We start from the raw sequence: 27,093 nt of genomic DNA on the forward strand, positions 1-27,093 counted from the left end.
TTGCCTTTTTCAGAATGTGAAGCCAAACAAGGAAGGTGCCAAATAAGGAAAGTGTCGGAAAAGGAAAGCGCAATCAACAGAATATTTTGCAGATCCTTCTTTCCTCATAGGCAAGGTCAAAATAAGGAAAGCAACAGATGAGGAAAGTGCAGTCAGTAGATCGTTCAAAATTTGAATCGCAAATCTTTCTTTCCTTGTTTTAAGATATGCAGACACCTCAACAGATTCTCCTATTCAGGAAGCAATATCTCAAGATGCACTTGGCCTTTATTCAGTCCAGATTCATAATTCAAGAGAGGCTCCACCTAAATAGGAAATCCGGACAACTCATACTTCCCATTCAGAAGCATCCGCGCGCCTACCTCTTCTGCAGAGCACCATCCGCGCGCCTTCCTTCCTCTTCAAGAGTGCCGCGCGTTCCATCTTCCTTATAAAGACTTGGACGTGTCTCCTTCCTCTATTGGCAGCCTTGGATCACTCTTCCTTCCTTTTCAAGCACAAGGTACGCTCCTTTCCTATTCTGAAAGCCATCTGCGCGCGCCTGCCTTACGAAGAGCGTGCAGTCCGATTCTTTCCTCTTCTGCAACAACTTGGGCAGCAAGTTGAGCATGGGCAGCACCTTGGGCAGCCTCTACACTAATTAGGAAGCAAGGGAGACCTAAGGCAGCATCAAAACTCTATAAAAAGGTACTCTAAGTGGCTGCCACATTTTTTTTTCAGTCTTCTTCTCGCTCTCTCTCCCATCCGGACAAGCCTTCGACCGCCGCACCTCCATCTCCTTGGGCTTCTTCTTCTCTTCTTCTACCTTTCTTTTTATTTTGGTTTTGTTTCAGCCATGAGTGGCTGAAACCTTTTCTTTCTAGTTGAAGAATAGGTGAAGCTTTGGTTGTAACTTTGATTGAGACTTGGACTACATTGTTAATCTTTTGCTTTTCAATATTCATGTAATTTCGTGCTTTAAGACATTATTGCTTTGTTGTTTGGATCTACATTGATTCTTGATTGCAAAGTAATTGATATTTGTTAGTTTGGATGATTTTAAGTCCGTAATTGCTTAGATCGTTCAAACATAGGGCACTTGGTGTAAAAGCCAAGAATATTGCATGATCTAATACTGTCACCATGCTTGTGGGTAACTAGAATTGGTTTTCTCCATACCTTAATGCAATTGACAATTGTTAGTAAGCCTAAGGCTCAAGGATGTTCCTTGCAATTTGTTGATTAGTAATTAATTAGAGGACTCTCCCTAATTGGTTAATAATAAAGGAAAAGTATGGTTGTGAGAAGCGTCTTCAATCGCCATGACTAATTTATTGAATCAAACAAAAGAACATATATGTCAATGATCAATCCCGTCAACCAAAGTGAATCCGAATCTTCAACTAGAGTTTTTACCATTATTGTTTTATCCTCAAATTGCTATTCGCTTTCTTTTAATTGCTCTTTTTATTAGTATAATCAAATCAACTACAAAACCCCCTTTTTTACTTTACTTGCACTTTACTGTCACTTTGTTTTCTGCTCAATAATTTGGTCTTCTCAAGGAAGGTAAATAAGTATCAATTCCCTATGCATACGATCCTTTCACCACTATCTACAGTATTTATATTGTTGATAACTGAATTGATAATTACTTTTGACCGGCTTCGACAACCGTTCTGTCACCTACACTTACTTTCTCTCTTTTAGCAAGCTTTCTTCTGATGGTACACAATTCTTTCAGAAATTTTGCGTACCTAGGAATTTATTTTACAGTATCTAGCAGAGGTATGTTGATTTCCACTTTCCTGAAAGTCTCAAGGATCTCCTTTTCTTCTTTTTCTTTTTGTGTCCTTTCAAATCTTTTTAGAAAAGGAGGTGGAATTTTGAAACTTACCTATTGATTTGCATTTGGTTGTTGAACCGATTTGGAATGCTCATTCGGCTTGGAGAGGTGGTGCGTCGGTTGGTCTTCTGAAACACCTTGTTCATGTGCCCTTGGCTTTTCTTCATCAGATTTGGCATCTTGGAGCTCTTTCCCACTTCTTAATGTGATAGTACACACATTCTGTCTAGGATTAGTTTCAGTTTGGGAAGGTAGCTTACCTTGGGATTCAGATTTGCTCATAGATATGGCCATTTGTCCCACTTGTTGTTGGAGAGTTTGTATAGAGTTTGTCAATGTCTCTATCATCTTCTCAAGGTGCTGGTTGGGCTTGATTTCTCTGATAATTTTGATAGTTCTGGTTGTTGTTAGCCCTTCCATATCTGAAATTGGGGTGGTCTCTCCAACCTGGATTGTAGGTGTTAGAATATGGATCATGTCTTACCTGGCTATGGTATCCTCCAATGGTATTCACTTGTTGGCTATCTTCTTGAAGTATAGGACATTGATCAGTTGGGTGTCCTACATATGCGCAAATCCCACATGGCCTAGGTGGCTGGGGTGGCTGAGCCTGTTGAGTTTGACCTAAGACAAAATTTTTCATAACAGAGGTCAGTTCAGAAAGCTGAGAGGAAATAGTAGATGTACTTACCTCATTGGCTCCTCTTTACAATTGCTTTTCTTCTCCATATTGCCTAGATGAGGCTGCAAGTGTTGAGATCAACTCTCTCATCTCTCTAGGCGTTTTATCTGTAATGGAACCTCCACATGCCACATCAATAAATCTCCTTTCGGATGGTAGCAAACCTCCATAGAAGAATTCTATAAGTGACTTGTCTGAGATATCATATTGAGGACAACTTGTACACAATCTTTAAAACCTTTTCCAATAGTCATATAAATCCTTAGATTGTTTTTGCCTAATGCTACTGATCTCTCTTCTTATGCCAATGGCTTTAGAAGTTGGAAAGTATTTATTCAGACGGGCTATTACCATATCATCCCATGAAGTGATAGATCCAAGTGGTAAGTAAAATAACCAATCCTTATCATAATCATCAAGTGAAAAGGGAAAAGCTCTCAATTTAACATGTTCTTCAGTTATGTCTTGTGGCCTCATGGATGAACAAACAATGTTAAATTCTTTTAAGTACTTGCGTGGATTTTCATTCCCTAAACCTCTAAATTTAGGGAGCAGGTGAATCAAACCTGTTTTGAGTTCAAAAGACACTGTCAGAGGTGGATAAGTGATGCAAAGAGGTGCTTGATCACCTATAGGGGCTGCCAACTCTCTCATGGTTCTTTCTCTTGGCATTAGGGCCCTCATGGCTGGATTTTCTTGTATTATTTCCCCACGGACAACATGTTCAGCAAGGGCGGCAGGTTGTGCCATGTTTTCAGCCATCTCTATGGCTTGATGGTGTGGTTCAGTGGATTCAGAAGATGGATCTGCGATTGGTGGTGCTTCCTGTGCAGATTCGGCTTCAGTTGTCTCCCAGAGCCGAGTTGCTTGCTTCCCTAATCTCCTGATTGTGCGCGATCGTAAGGCAGAGTCTCCTTGTGTCTAGATTTGGTCATGAAAGAAAAATAAATCAGTTAAATCAATTCCCTGGCAACGACGCTAATTTTTGGCTCGCGGTTGTCGAAACCAGTCAAAAATAACCTTTCTGATTATCAACAATCTTACAACTATAAATAGTGGTGAAAGGATCGAATCCACAGGGAATTGAAAACTCGCCTATCTTCCTTATTAAGACTAAGAAAGTAATCTGAAATTAAATAAACTGAAAGAAAAATAAACTGAAAGCAAAAGTAAAAAGGAGGGGGTTTGAGATTAATTCAATTAAACTAGTAAAGAAAGCAACAAAAGAAGGAAAATAATTAAAATAAAAGAAATCAATAATGAGAAAGCTCTAGTTGAAGAATTGGATCCACTTCAGTTATTGGGATTGATAATTGACACTTAGTTTCTCTTGATAGATTCAATAGATTAATTATGGAGATGGAATACGCTTCTCACCACCATATCTCTCCTTAATCATAAACCAATTAGGGAACGTCTTCTAATTAATCACTAATCAACAAGTTGCCAGGGAACATCCTTGGGCCTTAGGCATCAAAACAACTGTCAATTGCATTAAGAAATAGAGAGATTTAATCCTAGCTACCCAAACGCATGGTGATAACGCTAGACCATATAATTTCCTTAGTTTTTACACCAAGTGTTCTTGTGTTTGAACAATCCAAGCAATTATGGACTCAAAATTATCTAAACTAATAATATATTAACTTGCAATCAAGAATCAAGTGGCCACATTGATCAAAATAACAAAGCAACAATGGAATAAAGCATGAAATTGTATGAATATTGAATAATCAAAAGACAAACAATATGTATTCAGATCTCACAATCCATAAAACAACCAAAGTTTCAACCAATCCTCAACTAGAAATAAAGGGTTTCAGCCACTCATGGCTCAACCAAAACAGAAAATTAAAGAAAAGAAGAAGAAAAGAGGAAGGAACCGAAGATGGAGAAGTTGGAGAGCTTCATTGCACCGAACCTTGGAGAAGAGTGGAGAAGAATGTGCAGCTGGCCTTACCTTGTCTTTAAATAGGATTTAAGATGCTGCCCTAGCCTTCCTTGCTGCCCAAGTTGAATTCTTGGTGCCCAACATGCTGCCCATGCCGCCCATATCTTACATTAATGAGGTGGGGCCTCTCTTTTGAATTTTGAATTTTGAATGTGCAAGATTCGAGGTGGCATGTGTATCTTCTTGGCTTATTTGACACACTGAATTTGAATTTCAAATTTGAATGTGCATCTTGAAGATTTGACTTCTTAAATAAGGAAAAGAATTCTTGAAGATCTTAAAGTTCAAACTGCTCTGTTGACTGCAGTTTCCTTATTTGCCACTTTCCTTATTTAGCACTTTCCTTAATGAGCTGAATCTTGATTTTGAATTTTGAATTCTCTTAAGGATTTGAAATTTGAATTTCAAATTGCTTTCCTTATTTGGTTCCTTTCAAGTTGCACTTGGCATGCTCGCTTTCCTTTGTTCCATTTAAGGTAGTTTTAGGGGCATTTTCACCAAATTGTCCCTTTACACCATTTTCTGTAGAATAGGATTAAATTCACAAAATTTGGCAGAAAAAGTGTAAATAAACATCAATAATGTCATGATAAATTGGTCTAAATTATGCTCTACCATTCCTCAAAAGACTTTCCATGTCTTTGCTCCTTCTCCATGCGTCCATGTGAGTCTCTACATGTTCATGTGAGTGATTTGATTGAAGGCGGGTCTCCGATTCTCTAAGCACCAATTTTTTTATGGATGTCCTTCGGTTCCACAAGCTTTCAATTGCCCAACTTCATCCTAATAGCTAGAGAATTCTAGTGGCTTTCCAGTTTGTCTACCTTAACAACCACATCGAACCGAGTGTGGCATTCTTCTCTCGGTTATACCAGCTGAGCACCCAAAAGAACGAGGAGTTTTGGTACTTCAGCAGTCAAAAAAACTTAACCCTGTTTGACTAGATACCTTCCTATTTGAACCAGTGGAAAAATTAATTTTTTATACTTCTTCATTAGACGTCGGGGGATTTTGGATGTCTTCAAACAAGCTGGCATTATTAGGTGGAATTGAAGAAGGATGGGGCTCGTTCGAGGAGGGAGGAGGATGAAACTTTAGCCTTTCTCTTAACGATGACTAAATCCCAAAAAAAAAATGAATATCACCCAGGCGGGGAGGAATGCCATTTTGTCTTGACAGAGTCATCTACAAGTAAGCTAGATTTGGGATCCTCACCCACCAATCCTTCCCAGCCTTAGGGAAGGAACTTCCCTGGCTTGAGATCGGGGTACTTCTCTTGGTGCCTTTTTTATATTTCAAACTGTCTTGCTTACTTACTTTTTCCTTTTTTGTAAATATGGCTGGATCTCGAAGTAAATTTTCTGAAGCGGTGCCATACTGCCCGAAAAGGTAAGGCTGTTACCAAGGCTACTAGCGCATCTCGAAGCAAGTTTCCCGCGTCTCTACTGTTTGTTGTCACGCAATTTATTTGCCGAGTCTGTGTGGGCAAACAACTTGATCAAACAGTCTATTTTGGGTGCTGTATGCCTCTCTGCATCTGTTCTGCGGGTCTATTTGCCCAATTTACTTAGGCAAACAATCTGATCAAATAGCAAATCTACGCTTTTCTCATCCTTCTCCCATCTCAGCTGCAACTTGGTTTGGGCAAACCTACTTGGGCAAACCAAGCTTATTCTCTTTTATTCTCTTTTGGATAGAATTAGGGCCATTTTTCATCAAATCATCCTTTTACACCATTTTCTATAAAATAAGACCAAAACCACAAAATTAGGTAAAAAATATGTAGATTAACATAAATAACAACATGAAAAATGGGTCTAAATTTGGCTTGATCAGGACTACACTTGGTTATAGGTCTGTCGAATATTCGCCTTGTGGCATTGGTATAAAATGCCTTAGTTAGTGGGTGTTAGCTAGGGAGGTGCCTTCCCTAAGGTTAGGAAGGATTGGTGGGTGAGGACTCCGAGTCTGGCTCACTTAAGGATGATTGCGCCAAGACAAAACAACGTTCCTCATCACCCACCTGGGTGATGTCAATTTTCTTCAAGGACTTAGCAATTGTCAAAATGCTTTTCTCTACTTAGTTAGACTCCATCCTTCCTCAGTTCCACCCATAATTTCCAGCTCATTTAGAGGTGCCCAAAACCTCCGGACATCCGATGTCAGAGGACCAAAATTTTTTTTTCACTGCTTTAATGAGGAAGGGAATGTGGAACCCAGGATCAATATGTGATCAAAAACTCCAAACACACACTTGACAATGAACGAGGTTTAGATAATTTCCAAAGTTTGCTCTACTATACCCCTAACCAATTAATGTGATTAGAAACATAGATAATTAAATGATTCTAGCTAGAGAACACCATAAAAAAAATTCTTAATAAGTTAACCAAGTATGAAAAAAACCCATATTAGAACGTAAGTTGCTAAACATGGAAGTACAAAGAATTAACCATCTTTGTAACAAAGAACAATATCGAATATTTTCTTATTAACTTCCTTCCTGCATACAAAATAAAGGCTATTTATAGTCAAATATCTCATAATTCTAATTGGAATAGGAAAACAAAACAAATCCTAATTGAAATAAGAAAATAAGACAATCCTAGTTGACATGGGAAAACATAAGTCAATTGTAATACCCGGCATGTTCAGACATCAGAATTCCTATCGTTCGGTGGAATCGAGGATGTCAGAGCATCCCTGAAGGGAGAGTGGAGGTTTTCTAAAATGTTTTTAGATGTTTTAAGCTTTTGTTTTAGCAAAGGAATAAGTTTTGAAGAAACAAGGCTAAGGAAAGTTTTGCCACTTTCGGCCCCCTAAAGTGTAAGTTCGGCCGCCTAAAGTAGCTCATGTTCGGCCCCCTAAACTCAATGTTCGGCCCCCGAACGTGATGAGGTGTTACATGTAGCTTTGGCCACCGAACGTGAAGCGGTGGTTCACTTTTTTTAAGTGGATATGGCCGACTATGGAGGTGCTTAAGCTCTCCTTTGGGTCAGGAACAAGCACATGTTTCCCCTTGGTGATTTTCTTGAGTTTCTAATCAAATCTTTCAAAGAAAAATAAGTTTATGGTGAGTTTTAACTAGTTTTGAGAAGTTGTGGAGTTTGAGAACTTGTGAAGCTTGAATCTTCATTTCTTCAAGTTTGGGGTCACGCCAGCCTTTGTTCTTCAAAGGGTAAGAGTGAATCCTTTGTTTTTATCATGTTTTAAATGAGTTTGATGATGGGAAAGGGGAGTTGTGCTTGAGTATGCATAAGTTGTCCATATTAGGGTGTATGGATCTTATGCTTTGTGTATGGTTGTTGTGTGTTGTTTGTTGGAGTTTAATTTATTTGAAGCTCCTTTATGCTTATTGAAGTGTTTATGCATGTTTTAGAAGGGTTAAATGCATGTGTTGAGGTCTGAGCAGGTGATGGAGGGATTGGCAGGCGTCCTTGTGCACGAAACTGAGTTCTGGATGAACTCAGGTTCGGCCCCCGAAAGTCCAAGTTAGGCCGCCGAACATGCCTGACTTTCGTCTCTGGAAGGGACATTCGGCCGCCGAAGGTGCCCCCGAAAGTGCCCTGTCCAGCCTTCCTTTGCATGTTTTCTATGTTTGGTCTAAGGTGTTTTAAGGGGTTTTAAGGGGAGATGTTTAGCGGTATGTCCGAGTATGTTTGGTCCCTCATTTGAGTCTATCTGTGTAGGCACAGAGCAGAGGAACCAGAGAGAGCAGCAGTGAGTACTGCTCCAGAGTTTTCAGAGCCTGCAGAGTCAGTCAGTCCAGATAGCCAGAGGTGAGTGGAACTAAACTTAATGCTTTTTGAATTGATCAAAGACATGTTTTAGCATATCTCATGCATCATGATTATGCCATAAGTTGATTGCATTAGTATCCACGAATATGTTGCATTGCATTGTTATTTGTTGATGTGGGTAAATGCTGAATGATCCCATAGTCACAGACAGGAAGACCAGGAGCCTTTGACTACGCCCTGGCAAGTATAGCAAAGACCAGGAGCCTTTGACTACGCCCTGGCAGGTATATAGTAAAGTCCAGGAGCCTTTGACTACGCCCTGGCAATGGTAAGTACAATGGTGTTATATACACATATACATATATGACAGGAAGTCCAAGAGCCTTTGACTACGCCCTGGCACAGAGTTACTGGGACTATGTGGTGACAGGTTTACTCTTGATGTGAAATGTTTGTGTTATGACGCATTCCATGAGAGCATCTGTTAATGAATTGTTTTACTGTTCTACTCACTGGGCTATAGAGCTCATCCCACTCCCTTAACCCCAGTTTTGCAGGTTCAGTATACCGTGTACAGGGACAGTCCAGCAGGGTTCAGAGAAAGAATAAAGAGAAATGTAATAGTCTAGAGTGGACATGTACTGTTAAAGAGATGTAATAGTTATATATGTGCTTGACTTAGTAGTTGTAAATCTATTGTGTTGTACATGATCGGTATATGTATATGTTTTACTGTATGTGGACTACCAGGCTTAACAGGTATGAATGAACCCATCTAGAGCAAGCTCTAGTCAGGGGTACAGAGTACAGAGTACAGAGTACAGAGTACAGAGTACAGAGATAGTGCATGCACAGGTTAAGCCTTGGGCCAGAAAAGAGTTTTCATTTTCACAGAAAATGTATGATCATGTATGAGATTTACAGGTACACAGAGAGTATAGCAGGCTTGCTACGGGTTCTGGCGGCCTTAAGCCGACCTGAATCCTAGCGCCGGTGACGGTCCATTTTGGGGTCGTTACAGATTGGTATCAGAGCCCTAGGTTCACATGATCGGACCTATAGCGCTAGTGTCGGGCTCATAGAGGGTGGTCAAGCACAATAGGAAATCATGTCCACTAGGATAGGGTGTTGCGTCCTATCTGTTTCATGTCATAAGTTATGCATGTGCTATATTGATATGTGATGTTTATGTGCTAAGTGTTATGTTATGTATTGTTTTCCAGATAGAATAAAGATGCGAGGAACTCATCGATCAGCTCGATTGACTGGAGTCCCACCAGATAGTGAGAGACCAGCTGCTCGTTCTCCTGCATTGCCGAGGGCAAGGTCTCAGCGATCTAGCAGGGAAGGTATGTCAATAGACCCGAGAAGGTCTGTGGACGAGAGCAGAAGAGGTACAGCAAGAGGAGGAAGATCAGAGGAGGAGATTGAGCAGTCGAGGGATGACAGTATGGGTATAGGCAGATTTGAGGAAGGTATGGGAGAGTCGCAGGGAGGCGCTCAGACGTCAGGCTTCGGCTACCCAGAGTATCAGATGGGAGGTATGTCGGAGTACTCGAGTTTTGTCCCCTATCCTCCTTACATGCCATATATGCCTTATCCTTCTTATTACCCACCATATCCTATGTATCCATCTTCCCCTACTCATCCAAGTGCAGCACACCCAGAACCAAATGAGCCAGTATTACCACCAGAACCAGTAGCCCCTGTTGTTGACAGACATCAACCTAGCTCATCTGGAGGTAAGGTACAAATGACGGAGTACTTGAAATTGGATGCTCCTAAGTATAACACGGGAGATGATCCATTTGAATACCTCAGGTCAGTTAGGATGATAACCAGTGAGTTGGGAGCTGATGATAGTCGAGCCATTGAGATGGCAGGTTTCACGTTAAAATGCAAGAAGGCCAGAGAATGGTTCAAGAATTATGTGGAACCCAGGATGGACAATATGTCTTGGGGAGAGTTCGCCAATGAATTTGCAGGGTGGGCTTTTCCTGATAGCTCCAGGGAGATGAAAGTAATAGAGTTTGAACAGTTGCGACAGACAGATGAAATGAGTGTTGATGAATTCACAGATAAGTTCCTGGATTTGCTTCAGTATGTGGGTCAAGCCTATGATACTGACCAGAAGAAGGCAAGGAGATATACTATGAGATTGCATCCCAGGTATTCTTCCTTGATTCTTCCAGCAGAAAAGGAGAGTTTTCATACGATAGTAGATGCAGCCAGGAAAATGGAGGCTAGTGCCAATATTCAGAAACAGTCAAAGGCACAGGCTTCGAGTTCTAAGGCCCCTAGTGCAGCAGCCGCAGGTGGCAAGAGATGGGATCGAGCAAAAGGAACAAAGAGTAAGTTCTGGAGTAAAGTGAAGTCAGGTCTGGGAATAGGTAGTGGCTCAAGCTCTGGCACAACTACAGTCTGTAGAAGATGCGGAAAACCACATGGCGGAGTTTGTCGGTTGGGATCTACAGCTTGTTTTAAATGTGGACAGGAAGGGCATATTGCTCGGGATTGTCCTCAGATGACTTTTGCACCATCCCAGCAGATGAGTTCAGGCAGTGTGGTACAGCCAGGTGTTCGGCCAGCAGCTTCAGTCATGCCTCAGAGTAGCGGTAGAGGTAGAGGGAGAGGGGCAGCCTCTACTTCAGCAGCAGGTTCCCGAGGTGGAAATCCGGTAGCCCCAGCACGGATTTTCACTGTGACACAGGAGGAGGCTAACACGTCGAACACAGTGGTGTCAGGTAATCTCATCATTGGGTGTTCAGATGTGTATGCTTTGATGGACCCCGGTGCTTCTCATTCCTTTATTGCTTCGAGAGCCATAGAGAGATTGGGTTTGATCAGTTCTGAGTTAGAGTATCCTCTCTGGGTCAGTGGACCTAAATGTGACCCATCAGTGGCAGTGTCAGTCTGTCGTTTCAGTCCAGTGTTCATAGAGGGTAGATACCTTCCAGCTGACCTTGTGGTTCTAGATTTGACGGATTTTGATGTCATTCTAGGGATGGATTGGTTATCTACATATAGTGCGACTTTGGACTGTAGAGAGAAGATAGTGAGTCTCAGAGACCAGGATGGGTCAGAGTGTGTCTTCAGAGGAGACAGGAGAGGTACACCCAGAGGTATGATTTCAGCCCTTCAGGCTCGTCGTTTGCTTAGGAGGGGTTGTCAGGGGTTTCTAGCTCATGTGAGAGAGCTAGACAGTCAGGTGAGGGAACCAGCCGCAGTACCAGTAGTCCGAGAGTTTCTTGATGTGTTTCCAGACGATTTACCAGGACTACCACCTGATAGGGAGATAGGGTTTGAAATTGAATTGCTGCCAGGTACCAACCCTATCTCTATTCCTCCCTACAGGATGGCGCCAGCAGAGTTAAAAGAGTTGAAAGAACAGTTGCAGGACTTGGTAGATAAAGGGTTCATCCGCCCTAGTACCTCACCTTGGGGTGCTCCAGTGCTCTTCGTCAGAAAGAAGGATGGATCCCTCAGACTTTGTATCGACTACAGACAGTTGAACAAGGTCACTACCAAGAATAGGTATCCTCTACCTAGGATTGATGATCTGTTTGACCAGCTAGCTGGAGCAGGTTGTTTCTCGAAAATAGATCTGAGATCCGGGTATCATCAGCTGCGAGTCCGAGAGGCAGATGTGCCTAAGACAGCTTTCAGAACTAGATATGGGCATTATGAGTTCTTAGTGATGCCGTTCGGGTTGACTAACGCCCCTGCAGCATTCATGGATCTCATGAACAGAGTTTTCAGTGAGTTTCTGGATCACTTTGTCATTGTTTTCATCGATGATATATTAGTGTATTCCAGAGATGCAGAGGAGCATGCCCAGCATCTGAGGATAGTTTTGCAGACACTGAGAGAGCATGGTTTGTATGCCAAGTTCTCGAAGTGTGAGTTTTGGTTAAGGAGCATTTCCTTCTTGGGACATGTGGTATCAGCAGAGGGTATTGAGGTAGATCCCAAGAAGATAGAAGCTGTAGCTAACTGGCCCAGACCCACGACAGTGACTGAGATTAAAAGCTTTCTGGGACTGGCAGGTTACTACAGGAGGTTCGTTCAGGACTTTTCAAAGATAGCGGCTCCTATGACCAAGTTGACTCAAAAGAACCAGAAGTTTGTCTGGTCTGACCAGTGTGAAGAGAGCTTTGAGGAGCTCAAGAAGAGATTGACTACAGCACCAGTCTTAGCTCTGCCTGTAAGTCATGAGGATTTCACAGTGTTCTGTGATGCATCCCGAGTGGGATTGGGCTGTGTATTGATGCAGAGTGATCGGGTAATAGCTTATGCTTCTAGACAGTTGAAGAAACATGAGTTGAATTACCCCACCCATGACCTAGAGATGGCAGCAGTTATCTTTGCACTTAAGATGTGGCGGCATTACCTCTACGGGGTTAAATGCGAGATCTTTACTGATCACAAGAGTTTACAGTACATCTTGAGTCAGAGAGAGCTGAATTTGAGGCAAAGACGATGGGTCGAATTGCTCAGTGATTATGATTGTAAGATCCAGTATCATCCGGGTAAGGTGAATGTGGTGGCAGACGCCCTCAGCCGGAAATCACTAGGCAGTTTATCCCATATATCAGCAGAGCGAAGACCAGTTGTGATGGAGCTTTACAAACTCTTAGAAGAGGGACTACAGCTCGAGTTGTCTGGTACAGGTGCGTTGATAGCACAGATGAGAGTGACACCTGTATTTCTGGAGCAGATAGCTCAGAGACAGCACGAGGACCCTGAATTAATGAAAATTGCCAGGACTGTTCAGTCAGGCAACAGTGCAGAGTTCAGATTTGACAGTAAAGGGATCCTTCGTTATGGGAGTCGACTTTGTGTACCCGATCGTGGCAATGTGAAGGAAGACATTATGAGGGAAGCTCATAATGCGAGATATAGTGTTCACCCAGGAGCCACCAAGATGTACCAGGATCTAAAAAAGGTCTATTGGTGGCCAGCTATGAAGAAAGAAGTAGCGCAGTTTGTGACAACCTGTGAGGTTTGTCAGAGGGTGAAGCTAGAGCATCAGAAACCAGCAGGAATGCTTAACCCATTACCGATTCCCGAATGGAAATGGGAAAACATAGCTATGGATTTTGTAGTGGGTTTACCAGCAGCGTCCAACAGAATAGACTCGATATGGGTGATTGTGGACAGACTCACGAAATCTGCTCATTTTCTTCCAGTTCGGAGTACCTATTCTGTGGATAAGTTGGCTCAGGTCTATCTAGATGAGATAGTGAGATTACATGGTGTTCCAGTATCAATAGTCTCAGATAGAGGACCTCAGTTTACCTCTAGATTTTGGCGAAGTCTGCAGAGTGCGATGGGCACAAGATTAGAGTTTAGCACTGCTTTCCACCCACAAACTGATGGACAGTCAGAGAGGACCATCCAGACCATAGAGGATATGCTTCGATTGTGTGTGTTAGACTTTGGCGGTTCTTGGAGGCAGCATCTACCTTTGGTGGAGTTTGCCTACAATAACAGCCATCATGCTAGCATAGGGATGGCTCCGTATGAAGCGTTGTATGGGAGGAAATGCAGATCCCCTGTTTGTTGGGAAGAGATAGGAGAGAAGGCTCTGGCAGGGCCAGAGTTAGTCGAGATTACTAGTAGAGTGGTGCCCATGATCAGAGATAGAATCAGAACAACTCAGAGTAGACAGAAAAGTTATGCCGACGTTCGCAGAAAACAGTTAGAATTTCAGGAGGGTAATTGGGTATTGCTGAAAGTGTCTCCGATGAAAGGTGTGGTTCGTTTTGGGAAGAAGGGTAAATTAGCTCCACGGTACATTGGACCTTTTGAGGTTGTGCAGCGGATCGGAAATGTATCATATAAGCTAGATTTACCTGCTTCGATGGAGAGGATTCACCCGGTCTTTCATGTTTCTATGCTACGGCAGTTTGTGTCAGATCCGACTCAGATTCTGAGTGAGCCTGAGGTGGAGATTCACACAGATCTCACCTATGTAGAACAGCCAGTGCGGATTGTGGACACACAGCTCAGACAGCTAAGGAACAAGGAGATTCCGATGGTGAAAGTCCTATGGAACCACCATAATGTAGAAGAGTGCACGTGGGAGACGCGGGAGTCTATGCTCCAGCAGTATCCATATCTGTTTTGAGGTTCGTTTCCTCCTTTTTGTATGTTTCTAATTTGTTTTAGGAACATCCGAGGACGAATGTTCTTAAGGGGGGAAGAATGTAATACCCGGCATGTTCAGACATCAGAATTCCTATCGTTCGGTGGAATCGAGGATGTCAGAGCATCCCTGAAGGGAGAGTGGAGGTTTTCTAAAATGTTTTTAGATGTTTTAAGCTTTTGTTTTAGCAAAGGAATAAGTTTTGAAGAAACAAGGCTAAGGAAAGTTTTGCCACTTTCGGCCCCCTAAAGTGTAAGTTCGGCCGCCTAAAGTAGCTCATGTTCGGCCCCCTAAACTCAATGTTCGGCCCCCGAACGTGATGAGGTGTTACATGTAGCTTTGGCCACCGAACGTGAAGCGGTGGTTCACTTTTTTTAAGTGGATATGGCCGACTATGGAGGTGCTTAAGCTCTCCTTTGGGTCAGGAACAAGCACATGTTTCCCCTTGGTGATTTTCTTGAGTTTCTAATCAAATCTTTCAAAGAAAAATAAGTTTATGGTGAGTTTTAACTAGTTTTGAGAAGTTGTGGAGTTTGAGAACTTGTGAAGCTTGAATCTTCATTTCTTCAAGTTTGGGGTCACGCCAGCCTTTGTTCTTCAAAGGGTAAGAGTGAATCCTTTGTTTTTATCATGTTTTAAATGAGTTTGATGATGGGAAAGGGGAGTTGTGCTTGAGTATGCATAAGTTGTCCATATTAGGGTGTATGGATCTTATGCTTTGTGTATGGTTGTTGTGTGTTGTTTGTTGGAGTTTAATTTATTTGAAGCTCCTTTATGCTTATTGAAGTGTTTATGCATGTTTTAGAAGGGTTAAATGCATGTGTTGAGGTCTGAGCAGGTGATGGAGGGATTGGCAGGCGTCCTTGTGCACGAAACTGAGTTCTGGATGAACTCAGGTTCGGCCCCCGAAAGTCCAAGTTAGGCCGCCGAACATGCCTGACTTTCGTCTCTGGAAGGGACATTCGGCCGCCGAAGGTGCCCCCGAAAGTGCCCTGTCCAGCCTTCCTTTGCATGTTTTCTATGTTTGGTCTAAGGTGTTTTAAGGGGTTTTAAGGGGAGATGTTTAGCGGTATGTCCGAGTATGTTTGGTCCCTCATTTGAGTCTATCTGTGTAGGCACAGAGCAGAGGAACCAGAGAGAGCAGCAGTGAGTACTGCTCCAGAGTTTTCAGAGCCTGCAGAGTCAGTCAGTCCAGATAGCCAGAGGTGAGTGGAACTAAACTTAATGCTTTTTGAATTGATCAAAGACATGTTTTAGCATATCTCATGCATCATGATTATGCCATAAGTTGATTGCATTAGTATCCACGAATATGTTGCATTGCATTGTTATTTGTTGATGTGGGTAAATGCTGAATGATCCCATAGTCACAGACAGGAAGACCAGGAGCCTTTGACTACGCCCTGGCAAGTATAGCAAAGACCAGGAGCCTTTGACTACGCCCTGGCAGGTATATAGTAAAGTCCAGGAGCCTTTGACTACGCCCTGGCAATGGTAAGTACAATGGTGTTATATACACATATACATATATGACAGGAAGTCCAGGAGCCTTTGACTACGCCCTGGCACAGAGTTACTGGGACTATGTGGTGACAGGTTTACTCTTGATGTGAAATGTTTGTGTTATGACGCATTCCATGAGAGCATCTGTTAATGAATTGTTTTACTGTTCTACTCACTGGGCTATAGAGCTCATCCCACTCCCTTAACCCCAGTTTTGCAGGTTCAGTATACCGTGTACAGGGACAGTCCAGCAGGGTTCAGAGAAAGAATAAAGAGAAATGTAATAGTCTAGAGTGGACATGTACTGTTAAAGAGATGTAATAGTTATATATGTGCTTGACTTAGTAGTTGTAAATCTATTGTGTTGTACATGATCGGTATATGTATATGTTTTACTGTATGTGGACTACCAGGCTTAACAGGTATGAATGAACCCATCTAGAGCAAGCTCTAGTCAGGGGTACAGAGTACAGAGTACAGAGTACAGAGTACAGAGATAGTGCATGCACAGGTTAAGCCTTGGGCCAGAAAAGAGTTTTCATTTTCACAGAAAATGTATGATCATGTATGAGATTTACAGGTACACAGAGAGTATAGCAGGCTTGCTACGGGTTCTGGCGGCCTTAAGCCGACCTGAATCCTAGCGCCGGTGACGGTCCATTTTGGGGTCGTTACATCAATCCTATTTGAACAAGGAAAACTATACCTAATACTACTAGTTTGACTCCTAATCTATATAGGATTATAAAAGATACTAAAATATATCATATAAAAACTTCTAAAAGTAAGTAAATTATGACTAAAATTGGACCCACGAATTTTAATAAAATAAGCCCATTTCTTTTTATTGTCTTTCAAACGTGGTATTAAACATGAATAATTCAAATTCTCCTTGAGTCTTGATGATTTCTTGCCTTCCTAGTTGATAACTCGAAGAACATCACAATGTTCTTACACTTCAAGTTGTTGAAAGGCAATACCCCTTAATTTGTACACGCAATTCTCTCCTTTCTTGAAAGATTTGTCCTTGAATCTTCAACCATAATGACAAGAAAAGGATCAACATATACAGGATCATCTCCATATAGGTTGTCTTGTGCAAGAATATCAAAGGTAATTGGAATCTCAACTTGCTGGATATCTTGAATATAAAAATCATTTGAATCAGAATTAGAGTCAATATCAAAATTTTGAATACAATAATCATTTGAATCATTTGAAATAGATATAGATAAATATGTATTTATTTACTACCGTGCTCTGATACCAATTGATACGGAACGCAGGGTCAACATGTGATCAAAAACTCTGAACACACACTTGACAATGAACGAGGTTTAGATAATTTTCAAAGCTTGCTCTACTATACCCCTAACCAACCAATGTGATTAGAAACATAGATGATCAAACGATTCGAGCTAGAGAATGCCACAAGAAATTCTTGATAAGTTAACTAAGTATGGAGAAAACCCATATTAGAACATCGCAAGATTGAACTTTGATAAGTTGCTAAATATAGAGGCACAAAGAATTAATTATCTTTGTAATGGAGAACAATATCAAATATTTTCTTATTAACTTCCCTTCCTACATATAAAATAAAAATTATTTGTAGCAAAATATCTCCTAATCCTAATTGGAATAGGAAAATAAAACAAATCCTAATTAAAATAGGAAAATAAAAAAAAATTCTAGTTGAAATAGAAAACATAAGTCAATCCTATTTGAACAAGAAAATCCATATAGAATTATAAAAGACACCAAAAGACACTAAAATATCTCATGTATGAGCTTCTAAAAGTAAATAAATTATGACTGAAATTGGACCCATAAATTTTAATAAAATAAGCCAATTTCTTTTTCTTGTCTTCCAAATGTGGTATTCAACATAAATGATTCAAATTCTCCTTGAGTCAAGATGATTTCTTGCCTTTCTAGTTGAATACTCGAAGAACATCACAATGTTCTTATACTTCAAGTTGTTGAAAGGCAATGCCCTCCTTGTGCACGCATCAGAAGGTATCCGGTCGAATATCATATGGCATTTACGGCCGCTAAAAAACCAAAACTTCTCATTTTTACGTGTACTCAACTGGTACAATTGGGGAAAAGAGCGCTACACTCGATTTGATGTGGTTATTAGGACAGATGAACCTAAAAGCCAATGGGATTCTTTAGCTATTAGGATGCATGTAGCTGGGCAACCAAAAGCTTGTGGAACCGAAGGACGTTAGCAAAAAATGAGTCTATGGGAACCAAAGACCCGCCTTCAGCTGCCCCTTGAAGACCATAATAGTATCCTCTGTGGAAATCAAGTCATTCACACGAATGCATGGGGAAGGGGCAAGGACACAAAAAGTCTTTCAAGGAATTTGGTAGGTATCATAAAGGCGATTCTACATCTTGCTCCGAAAGGACAGACTAGATGTCATTAATCGAGATGCATTCACTTTCTAAAGCCTCCCTCAATGGAACGATAGGGGCCTGGGCACGAATGAGGCCATCGAAAGAAGAGCTTGAGGTAGAATCTCAACTGGAGGTAAGAGAAGAGAAAATATTCCTATTCTAAGAGGAAAGAAAAAATAGAAATTACTGTGAAATCAAGGAGAGTATGATCATAAAAGAAGGAGCGACCAAATCTTTCTTAAAGGCAAAGATTGTAGTTGAGAGCAAAAGTGATATTTGGAGAAGAATAAGGGTACTTATAACACGGTTTTGACGGCAGGCTTTAAATGCGGCTTAGAAAACGGGATAGCCAGCATTAAAAAGCTAGGCAGGCAAAGCAGCATGAGCCAAGAAAAAACCAATGTCCATAAGCCACGTGGCCCAAATCGTGAGAACAACTACCACCTTTGAATCTGAAGAATAAAAGGCCAATGGAGGAATCTCTAATACTACATAATAATCACTCAAAATAAGCCATGAGCTGTCACCACATAACAGGTCCATGTGAGAAGGATCTGATAAGTAACACAGTCCAATCTGAGGAAAAAAATACTCGAACACCTTAATACCTTGCTCATCATCAAGACTCACCCTTCTCTGGATAAGAGGAGTATCAGCATAAAGTTATCATTATTAGGCACAATCCAGCTTATCACCATTACGCCTGTAACCGCAAGATCACTAACCTATTAGCTGGCGATATCCCTTACCAAGTAGACGGCCACATCATCGCCGGATTATCAAAAAATGCTATATTTATCTCCACCTTCGTCCAATATAAAAGGAGAAGGATCACAGATGAAAAGGTACGCTATTCTCTCACACTACTCAAGTACTAAGTAATTCATTACATTCGTCTCATCGTCTAGTATAATGTAATACCCGGCTAGATTCTGACATCAGAATCCCTACCTTCCGGTGGAACCTCCGTTGGAATCTAGAATTCTGAAGATGCTAGAGTCTTCTAGAAGGGTAAAATGTGTTTTCGAAAATGTTTTCACATGTTTCTATGGTTTTAATTGGAAAAGAGATGAGTTTTGAAAAGAATAGGCCAAGGAGAAAGGACCCAGGTTCGGCCGAACCTCAAGTTCGGCCGCCGAACCTCAAGTTTGGCCGCCGAACATGGGGCTGTTTTGGGAGTGCTTTAGGCCTCCGAAGGCTTTGAGGGAAGAAATCAGGTTCGGCCGCCGAACCTCAAGTTCGGCCGCCACACATGGGGGTGTTTCAGAAGCAGGTTTGGCTTCCGAAGGTGTTCTGCTCAGCCACCTATAAAAGGCCCCCATATTGGAAATGGGCGAGTTTTCTCTCCCCATTTCGGTCATAGGTGAGTTCATGCCTCCTTTGGTTGATTTCATGTCTTTCCTTCAATCTCCCAAGGTTTTTATAAGTTTTATGGTTATTTTGAAGAGTTTTAAAAGCTTAGATCGAAGTTTTTGAGCTTGGAGATCTTTGGAGCTTGGATCCTCCATATCTCTAAGTTAGGATCGTACCAACCCTTGATCTTCAAGAGGTAAGTGTAGATCCTTGCTTTCCTTTATGTTTCATAAAGTTTTAAGTAAGTTTAAGGAAGTTTTAATACTTGTGTATGGGTAGATATATGTAACGACCCCAAAACGGACCGTCACCGGCGCTAGGATTCAGGTCGGCTTAAGGCCGCCAGAACCCGTAGCAAGCCTGCTATACTCTCTGTGTACCTGTAAATCTCATACATGATCATACATTTTCTGTGAAAATAAAACTCTTTTCTGAACCAAGGCTTAACCTGTGCATGCACTATCTCTGTACTCTATACTCTGTACTCCTGACTAGAGCTGGCTCTAGATGGGTTGCACTAAACCTGTTAAGCCTGGTTTTTTACATACTCAGTAAAATCATAAACATACACAGATCATGTACATAACAACAGATTTACAACACAACTATGTCAAGCACAAATCTAACATAACTAATACATCTCTTTATAATTACATGTCCATTCTAAACTAGTACAAGTCTCACTTTCTCTTTCTGAACTCTTCTGGGACTTCCCTGTACACTGTACACTGAATCCTGCAAGACTGGGATTAAGGGAGTGGGATGAGCTCTATAGCCCAGTGAGTAGAATAATAAAATCAGTCCTAAAACATGATCTTATGGAATGCGTCATAACACAAACAAGCCACAGCAAGAGTAAACCTGTCACCACATAGCCTCAGTAACTTCCGTGCCAGGGCGTAGAATCGAGCACCTGGTCTTCCTGTCATATATGTATATGTGTATAACACCTCTGTACTTACCGTTGCCAGGGCGTAGTCAAAGGCTCCTGGTCTTTACTGTACCTGCCAGGGCGTAGTCAAAGGCTCCTGGTCTTACTCAGAGACTATTGGATCATTCAGCATTTACTCACACCAACAATTAACAATGCAATGCAACATATTCGTGAATACTAATGCAGTCAACCTATTTGCAAATCATGATGCATGAGATATGCTAAAACATTCCATTATTCATTTAAGTATAGTTCCACTCACCTCTGGCTCTGGACTGACTCTGCAGGTTCAGTAAACTCTGGAGCAGTACTCACTGCTGCTCTCTCTGGTTCCTCTGGTCTGTATAATCACACAAAGACTCAAATGAGGGACCAAACTACCTTATGAAAAACTCTATTAAACTACCCAAGAATCCCTTAATCTCACTCTAAAACTCATGCAAAGCATGCAAAAGAAAAGCTGGACAGAACACTTTCGGCGGCAGGTTCGGCGGCCGAATGTCCTCTCCAGAGACGAAACTCAAGCACCTTCGGCGGCACCTTCGGCGGCACCTTCGGCGGCCGAATCCCCCAAACAGAGCCGAACATGCAAAAATACTCAGGAACAGGCTGTGGCAGCCAAGCCACCATGCAAGAGGTTCGGCGGCCGAATGAACCTTCGGCTGCCGAACCTGAGTTCATCCAGAACTCAACTTGACGGCAAAACAAGCTCCTCCTTCCCTTCAACTTCTCCAAACATGCATACTTCAACTATTCCACACACATATACTCAAGTATATGTTCACAAGGGTCCAAAACTATCTAATAACCCCAACAACCAAATCAAACATAACACATAAACATGTATACATGCATAAATCATCAAAATCACCCTTTATCACCTAAACTCATCTCTCTCCACAACTGCCATAAAATCTTCAGAAAACATAAAAACATGTTCAAGAGCATCACTTACCTCCTGTAACAAGAAGATGAACACTTTGAACAAGGGAAACGGACCAACTCTTCTCAAACTCGCAAATTCTCAAAACCTTTAGCTTTTGTTTCAAACTTTCAAAACCTTTGAAAAAACAAACTTCAATCTTCTGTATGAGCAGCTCAATCTTACTTACAGATTAGTCATGAGGGACGTGGCCTATTCCATGGCAAGAATCTGAGGCCAACATCTGTCAAAAGCCATGACTCAGCTAGTTGGACAACTCATCTTCGGCTGCCCAATCACATGCAAGACCATGCAACGTTCGGGGGCCGAACTTGAACTTCGGAAGCCGAACATTGAGCACTTTCGGCGGCCGAACTTACCTTCGGCGGCCGAACTTGGCTGAAGTCTCCATGAACTATTTTCTCTTCAAAACTCAAAACTATATAACTTAAAAACCTTAAAACACATCATAACACGTAGAAAACAAAAATCCTACCCTTTTATAGAATCCCAGCACCCCGGATTCCACCAGAGAACAGGAACTCCAGTGCCGGATTCTAGCCGGATATTACAATATACATGTTAGGATTTATGTGGGTTTTATGCTAAATGTATGTTTTTATGATGTTATGTTGGGGGTTTAAGTTAGTTTATGCCCCTATATGCATGTGGGAGTGTGTTTGCATGTTTGGGAGAGAGCATGTGACGTTTTGGGTGGTTTGGAGGTTGGTTTTGCTTGTGACGGATTCGGACCTATGGTTCAGAGGGGACCAGGTTCGGCCGCCGAAGGTATGTTCAGCCGCCGAAACCTGCATGGAAGGCAACTTTGGCCCCCTAACGTGCCCCCGAAAGCCAGGACTTTCGGATCTGTGAGAGGCTTCGGCCGCCGAACCTGCCGCCGAAGGTGCCAGACTTTCGGCTCTGGAAGGACATTCGGCCGCCGAAAGTGCCCCCGAACCTGCATGGCTTTCGACTCTGGAAGGGACATTCGACCGTTGAAGGTGCCGCCGAAAGTGCCCTGTCCAGCCCTTTCATGGTTGTTTTCTATGCATGTTTTGAGGATGTTTGAGGAGATTTTTGAGGAGTTGTTTATGAGTTGTTTAGAGTGTGTTTGGCACCTCATTCGAGTCCACCTGTGTAGGATCGGACCTGAGGGACCGAGGAGGTCAGCAGTGTTAGCTGTTGCAGAGTCAGTCCAGCGTCTGCTAGAGGTGAGTAGAACATAACTCTTTTTATATTGAAGGAGTCAAATGCTTTAAGCATGTTCATGCATCATGAATACCATGATATGTAATAGGTTGTTTGCATTAGAATTCACGAATATGTTGCATTGCATAATTTGATGATGACGATGTGGATGGTTATTGGATGATCCTCTAGCCCTCATTATGATACGATATGATATGATATGAGATGAAAAGACCAGGTGTGGCCTAATCGCCCCTGGCACAGAGTAAGAGAAAGACCAGGTGTGGCCTAATCGCCCCTAGCATATTGGATATGTTATATTAAGAGAAAGACCTGAGGAGCTCCGTCGAGGGCCGGGCATTTATTGGATTTGTTGAGGGCTATTGGTGACAATACCATCTTAAGGTGATTTACTTGTGATGTGATGCATTTCATGATGGCATATCTTTATAAATTGTTTTACTGTTCTGCTCACTGGGCTTTTTAGCTCACCCCTTTCCCCTATCCCCCAGGTTTGCAGATCAGAGGTAGTCCAGGAAGACGTCAAAGGTAATGTCATACTTATGTAATAGATTAGTATTTTAGTGTGGACATGTAATGTAAATTGATTTAATGAATTGTAAGATAATGTGATGTAATGTAACGTAAAGCAGAGTTATGTTTATGGATTAGTATTGTGCTTGGCCCTAAGGCTTGGTTAGTCCCTTTTTAGTACATGATGTATGAAATGTTTTAATGTTGAGTGGTGTGTGAACTGAACTTGTGGCACGTGATGTTTACCACGCTAGAGTATTTGATGAGGACTCTAGTGTAGGTCTTATGCTATAGTTTTGATGCATGCACAGGTTAGGTTGTGGCTCATCGGATGTGACCCCAGCTTGATGTATGTTATGTTGACCCAGCTAGAGCTTTTGCTGAGGGCTCTAGTAGGGGGTTCTTTATGTTTTCAGTTATGTAGCATATAGGTCAAGTTCGTTGTACACAGCAGGTTTTAAAGTTTTTATGTTAATGTTTTGATCATGTATGGGATTTGACTAGGTGACAGGATGTATGTTAGGCTTGCTACGGGTCCCGGCAGCCTTAAGCCGATCTGGATCCTAGCGCCGATAGCGGTCCGGTTTCCAGATCGTTACAGAGTGGTATCAGAGCCCTAGGTTCATATGGTCGGGCCGAGGGTGTGTGAGCCTTAGGTTCATAAGATCGGACCTATAGAGTGTCGGGCTCATAGAGGTCATAGAAGGGCAAGCACAATAGGATCAATCATGTCCACTAGGATAGGATGTAGAGTCCTGTCTTGTATGATGATGATGTGAAATGCCATGATTTTACGCATGTGCATTAATGTTATGCTATGTGTGTGCAGGTTCATGTGTTTCCACATGAACCATATGATGCTCATGTCTGTTTATGTGTTTTGTTGTGTTCTTAGCAGGCAGGATGCGAGGTACTCATCGATCTGTGGAATCGACTGGAGTTTCGTCTAAGAGGGAAGGTATGGACACCTTTCCCCCTGCTCTGCCAAGAGCGCCGTCGAGTAGAGTCGGCAGGTGGGAAACATCAAGGGACCCTGGAAGGTCTTTTGATATGAGCAGAGAAGGAATGGATCTAAGGAGAATGTCTACTGATGCGAGAGAAGTAGAGATGAATGTTCAGAGAAGAGATATCAGTTTGGGAGTCAGAGTGCCAGAAGAAGGAATGAGAGGGTCTCAAGGAGACGCTCAGACCCAGGATTCCAGAATCTCGGGTTCAGGAGGGATTGATTCCTTCACTCTGAGTACAGCTGCCACGAGAAGTAAAAAGTGGGGCAAAACCAAGAAGGGAGGCAGAGGCCTCAGAAGATCGAAGAAGAATAAGTTTTGGAGTAAGTTTGGTCTGGGAATAGGTGGTGGTTCAAGCTCTGGCACAGGCAAGGTCTGGATGCTTGAAATGTGGAAGGCCGCACAAGGGAGTTTATCGGTATGGGACCAATCTCTGTTATAGGTGTGGACAGGAGGGACACATAGCACGTGAGTGTCCTATTGCGCCCTGGTTGGCCCAGTCCCAGCGGACAGCTTCAGGTAGAGCAGCTCAGCCAGCAGCTCCAGCCATGTTGCAGGTCAGTGGTTGAGGCAGAGGGAGAGGATCAGCCTCTTCTTCAGCATGTTCCCGTGGAGGAGGTCCGTCAGCTCCAGCTCGGATCTTCACCCAAGCTCAGCAGGAGGCAAACACATCGAACACGGTGGTGCCAAGTACGCTCACTTTTGAATGTTCTGATGTGTATATTTTTGTGAAACCTGGTGTTTCTCTTTCTTTAGTTGCTCTAGAAGCCTTCGAAAGGTTGAGTTGATAACTTCTAGGCTAGAGTGTCCTTTTTGGATCAATGGACCCAAGTGTGATCCATCTATGGCAGAGTCAGTCTGCCGGTTCAGTTCAGTGTCAGTTGTGAGTAGATGCCTTCCACCCAACCTTGAGGTCCTAGACTTGGCTGTCTGGATGTCATTCTGGGGATGGATTGGGCCGTAGAGACAAGATAGTCAGGTTCAGAGGACAGGATGGGTCAGAGGTAGTTTTTGAGGGGACACAGTAGGGATGCCTAGAGGTTTGTCGTCAGCCTTTCAGACTCGTAGGGTGCGTAAGAGGGGTTGTCAGAGGGTTTCTAGCTCTTGTTTGAGAGTTTAGTAGTCGGGTCAGGGAACCAGCCTCAGTGTCTGTTGTTTGAAGAGAGAGGTCTTAGATGTCTTCCCATACGAGCTGTCAGGTTCACCACCTGCTAGGGAGATAGAGTTTGGAAATAGAAGTGATGCTAAGCATCAGGTTCATCTCTATTCTTCTCTACAGGATGGCACCTGCAGAGTTGTATGAGTTGAAGGAGTAGTTGTAAGAACTTGGTAGACAAGGGTTTTATCCGACCTAGTACCTCGCCCTGGATTGCTCCAGTGTTGTAGTGGGAAAAGCAGGATGAATCCTCGAGACCCTGTGTCGACTTCAGGCAGTTGAACAAGGTCGCTACCAAGAACAGGTATCCCCTACCTCGGATTGGTGATCTATTGGACCAGCTCGTAGGAGTCGGTTTTGTTCCAAGATAGATCTGAGATCCGGGTACTACTTGTGGAGGGTTAGAGAAGAAGTCAGTTTAGTAGAGAAGAAGAGAGAAGAGAAAGGATCAGAATGCATAGCGGAAGCTGGTGAGTTTTCAGAAGGAGGTTGGGGTATTGCTATGGTGTCTCCAATGAAGAGGGTGATTCGTTATGGGACGAAGGGTAAAATAGCTCCAAGATACATCGGACCCTTCGAAGTCCTGCAAAGGATTGGGGGTTGTATCATATAAGCTAGATTTACCTACTTTGGTGGAGAAAATCCATTCGGATTTCCATGTTCCTGTGTTATGGAAGTTCGTGTCAGATCCAAGTGAGGTTCTTAAAGAACCAGAGGTGGAGATCTCGGGGGGGTCTCACCTATGTTGAGCAGTCAGTGTGGATCATTGACACACAAGTCAGAAAGAGAAGGAACAAGAAAATCTCGATGGTGAAAGTCCTTTAGGATAACCAGTGTGGAAGAGTGTGCCTGGGAGACCCGGGAGTCCATACTCCAGCAGTACCGTGTCTCTCTTTTAGGAGAGAGGTTTTTAGGTTTTGCTTGCTTGTTTATGTATGCTTGATGCTATGTTTTGAGAATGCCTATTTGTTTGAACATTCGGGGACGAATGTTCTTAAAGGGGGGAAGAATGTAATACCCGGCTAGATTCCGGCATCGGAATCCCTACCTTCCGGCTGAACCTCCATTGGAATCTGGAATTCTGAAGATGCTACAGTCTTCTAAAAGGGTAAAATGTGTTTTCGAAAATGTTTTCACATGTTTCTATGGTTTTAATTGGAAAAGAGATGAGTTTTGAAAAGAATAGGTGACAGAGCATAATTTAGGCCATATTATCATGATCTTAATGATGTTTATTTGCAACTTTTCTGCCTAATTTTGTGGTTTTGTTCATGTTTTGCAGAAATTAGGTGTGAAAAGACAATCTGGAGAAAATGCTCTTAAAACTGCCAAAAAGTGCCAAATATGGAAAGTTCCAGAAAAGGAAAGTTTTCATATATGGAAAGTTCCAAATAAGGAAAGTTTTCATATATGGAAAGTGTCAAATAAGGAAAGTATCAAAAGGCACAGCCAGCAAACTGTCCGAAATCCGAACTGCAGAATCTCTCCTACCTTATTTAGAACATGTGCCAAGAAAGGAAAGTTTTCAAATACGGCAGGTTTTCAGAAAAGGAAAGTCTTCAAATGAGGAAAGTGCAGAGACAAAAGCAAATAAGGAAAGCTCAGTCAGGAAATTATTTGAATTTCGAATAGCAGATCTTTCTTTCCTTATTCAAAGATGTGCACATACTGCAGCAGTCAAATCTTCCAATTTAGGCAGCAAGGTCTCATCAAGGCACGCTTGCCTCTTCTGCGTTCAGCGTTTAAA

Source organism: Manihot esculenta, chromosome 14 (assembly GCF_001659605.2).
Source record: "Manihot esculenta cultivar AM560-2 chromosome 14, M.esculenta_v8, whole genome shotgun sequence".
Taxonomy (NCBI): Eukaryota; Viridiplantae; Streptophyta; class Magnoliopsida; order Malpighiales; family Euphorbiaceae; genus Manihot; species Manihot esculenta.